We start from the raw sequence: 4,426 nt of genomic DNA on the forward strand, positions 1-4,426 counted from the left end.
TTGGAAATATTGAGAGAGCTAAAGTCAACCTCCATTATTAATAAAAAAATTTAATGAATTGTAGAATAACCAAAGGTCAAAATATTTATTTTGGGAAATTATGAATTATTAAACTTGATTTATTCTCATTGGAAATTTATTTATTTGAACCTCTATTTTAAAAATCACTGAAAATTATATATATATATATAATATATTGAAAATTAAATTAGTGTAGTGTAAATGTGTTTTTGTGGTGTATATTTTTAGATGAGTTTAATATATTTGGTTTATTAAATTTATATTGGTTGCATTTTGGATAATTTTCATGTGTTTTAATATGTTTATATATTTGAAAATATAATACATTTTAAATAATAAAAATACGTGATTTTATTCAAAATGGTAATAAAAATTTTGACATTTTTAAAGTTGGTTTTGAATTAATGTAAGTGTACTTCTTTTCATAGTTAGAATAGAGAAAATCAAAATAATTAGTGTTGAAAAACTATGTATTTTGATAAGTTTCACCCATTATCAATAACACAAACAATTTCTCATTATGAATCAATTGTTTTTAGAAATTTAAATTATTGGTTTATATTCATACTAATTGAGATTTCTTAAGTGTATAATAACTTTCTTTTTTAAGAGTGAATTGCATTTCTTTCTAAAAAAAAATTAAAATTTACATTAAAGAGTATGAATAACTTTTATAATCTCTCACTAAGGAGAGGAGACCATATCTAGGAAAAATAACTTTCCATAGAGAAGATAGTGATAACTGAAAAAAGATATCACAAAGTCCAAAATATAACCAGATCACTCGCCTAAGTTGCTATTTCTAGTAGTATCTATAACATAGGAAACATAAAACATCATGATGCTACATCTAAGCTAAGGGGTTCAATATGAGACTGCAACCTAGATGGGTTCCTTTAGGTCTTTGGGAGCTCTTCTTAACTTAGGAGGTATGCCAAGATGCTACTCTATTCTATCCATTCTACAACCCAAGTCTCTTAGATGTCAATGTAAGTGCTCCAAGAAAAGAAGAACATCCTCTCTGTATTCATTCTGGTCCACAAACGTGTGCACCAATAAAAATTCATCTACCAATAAAGGTCAATAGTTTGCATGTTCTAGTTGAAACAACCCTTGTTGTGCCTTGTGTTTGGGATCTAGTTTGCCCATTCTACTTGGACCTTCGCATTTGAGAAGGAAGTTCCATGCACAAAGGCATCCCCCTCGGCTCAATTAATTACTTCCTCGAGAGGGCCTGACATCACATCTTGATAACAAGCAGGAAAATCCTCCAACCAATGATGCATGTGTGTGTTTCCCTTGTGGGTCTGTTCTTGGTAATACGTTGCCCCCCTTTGAACCCACACGCACCAATGAGGCATGGAGGCGAGAGGTATTGAACTCACATCTTGGAACATAAGTCCAAAAAACTAACAAACTCTTAAGAGCAAGGGAAATGCCAGACAACGTATGACTCAGACTGATGATTGATTCCAAATGAGGGATTACTAAGGAGGGCACTCAAATAGGTCGACATAATGAAGGGGTGTACAGGGACTATAGAGCTTTGGTCCCACCAAAACACCATGACATCATAAAAGGGTCTTGCAGTAATTCCCTAAGAAAACATAGGATGCATTACTGAGACGACGAGAAAGAAAATAAAATTTAACCAAATAGGAGTCAATTGAAGGCCATGGTCACAATAGAACAACTAATATTGATGTCTCGACTTTTCACTATTATACATAGGATGTGTTGTACCTTAAGAAAACCAATTTCCTAGTTGTGGAGAAATTGTGCTTAAGACATTAATGATTATTGTTTGTTGTCAATTATTTGTCACTTCATTGTTTTTTGTGTTCTCAAATGAAGGACCTGGAAAACTTGGTCTTTAACCCTTAATACATGTGTGACAGGAAAATCTTAGAATTCCATTTGTTGCTAGATATAAATGGTGAATGAAAAAAGCTTGGAGGAGAAGTTAAAGATAGTATGTTGCAAATAAAGACCTGCAACTTCATTACTATACATGAAAGAAAAAAACATAAGATGACACATAACAGAGAAGTTACAAAATTATACCCAACAATTCATGGAAACTTCTGATTCTTTCATTAATCAACAACTATATCAGGAATACAGTGGCTTAGTCTCCAGGTTCTCCAAAATTCCAACCCCCCTTCTCTGTAAATTTTCCTCTTTTTATACATTGTGAAACAGTTGATGATTTCTGAAACTGTCAAATTACTTAACTGCTTCTCTAACTATCTGAAGTAAAAAATATTACAAAATTTTACAGAGGGTAAAAGACACCTCAAAGAACATAAAATAATAGGAAAATAACTGAATTTAGAAGATCGATAACTGTTGGCTTGCTCTGTTAATCGGCTCTTGAGTTTCTTCTGTAGATGCTTTAACAATGATTGATCTGCTTTAACCATAATAAACAGTGTTTAACTTTGACTTGATCATAAATTTGGGCTTACGCATGTATCGAGCACGCTTTAATTGGCTAGAACATGAGAAAACCCGACTAATCCCTTTTTTCGAATTCTTCTCTAACATTGATTTTCCCTTAACATAGCGAAATTAACGCAAATCTTTGGTTTACTACAGAACTTAAAAAGAATTAAATATGTTACATAAACTCATCGATTCCACCTTTACACTATTCCATTGACTTCCTATCGCTAATCGCAATCAGTGCTTTCAATTGTTATATCAATATAAACCTTTACAATCCATGATAGGACGAACGCACCAGAAGTATTAATCACAATATATATAATATCGGGTCCAGCCCGCAAATCGCAATTACAAAGCTTAATGATATGTTACAATCCACACTAAGACGGACACGCCGGAAGAATTAAACACAATACATATGTAACATCGGGTCCATTCTCCACCGTAGATTTCAACCCCAAGATCCGACGCTAATATAAATTTCAGGTGGACTACTTTCACAAGAGTTACCCACCCGAAATGAGCGGTTTTTCTCTCTCCTCTAGTTGCTACATGTCAACCAGTAAATGGAATCGGGCGCTTTCCTCTAAATACCATTTACCATTTTGTATCCGCCCAAAATCCCGCTTATAGCTTTAAATCTGCCCTTTCGTGGTTAATGCCCGGACTTGTTCGCGCTCGATGACTGTAGATCTTCGACCATTGATGGCGGCGATGCTCCTTTGGATTTCTCTTCCACCAACGCTTCTAGTTAATCTCCTTTTTTCATTCCTTGATTCCAACCTACATGATTTAGTCTGGATCGTTCATTTCCTTCAACCTCATCCGTTGATCTCCAAGATCCAACGGTTCCTGTGCGTTCATTCTTCATCTATCCACTCACTTTGACTTTGCGCCATCTCTTCAGTATCCGAGGTTTTCTTCAGGGTTTTGGCCTTTCATTTTCCCTCTTCTCAACTCTCTCAAAGCTTGACTTCTGCGAATTCTCACTTCGTTGTTATTTTTGGGCTTTACAACATAGTATATATATATTTGGGTTATGGCTCCGTATAACCATTTATATTATGATTTAACTTGCTCACATGGGTATACTGGGACCAATTCTTTTATACTTGTTCCTTTAGTGATTCTGCCATGTCATTATCACTTCTTCCTCTTTCTTTTATCTTTTTTGAAATATTTTCAATTTCTTGACTGAAAAACGAATACTATAAGCAACAAAAATGCATGTTACAATAGGATGGATGGAAAAACATTGGTGCCCCCACACACTAAAAACCAAGCTAAGAAGCAATAGAACTTTCCTCCCTTGAGCATTGCAAATGATGATGGATCTACAGTTAAAGAGATAAAATATACCAAAACTATGTTTGGCAAACATATGGATATTACCAACAATATGGTGCTTTTGCAAAGTGTGGAAGGAAACAACAACCTCAAAACGCTGAAAGCAATGAAATTGCAACTCTACCATGCAAGAATTGCACCTCCTTTCACCTTCATTTCCCACACCATGCTCTACAAGGAAATTACCATAAAGTCAAATGTGTGGATGTTGTCTAGGGTAATCTCCATGAAGGAGGCCTTGATAACACCTTCTGTCACACAAAGATCAGACTCAAAAACTGCGTGAAACAGCCATCACCTCCTCTCACCTGTAATAGGCTCTGCCATATAATGTCAAAATTATTGATATGGTCCTATGGACCTTAACTACATTAAACTTCTTGGGAGTGTGTTTCCATGTCCATTGGTTCAATAACCAAGTGATATGGAAACAATCCCCTTGTCTCGAGAGTTACTCCTTCTGAGGATAAGTATATAATAGACTTATTTTAAATAAGTTTTATGATTAAAGTAATAATTAAATTAATGTAAAATATTTTTTATTATTTTATTTTAATTTAGGAGAAATAATTTACATATATGTATATGTGTGTGTGTGTGTGTATGTATA

The sequence above is a fragment of the Pinus tabuliformis genome, chromosome 5_2, assembly GCF_031772625.1.
Source record: "Pinus tabuliformis cultivar Carrire ecotype Pingquan chromosome 5_2, CPIR1, whole genome shotgun sequence".
Lineage (NCBI taxonomy): Eukaryota > Viridiplantae > Streptophyta > Pinopsida > Pinales > Pinaceae > Pinus > Pinus tabuliformis.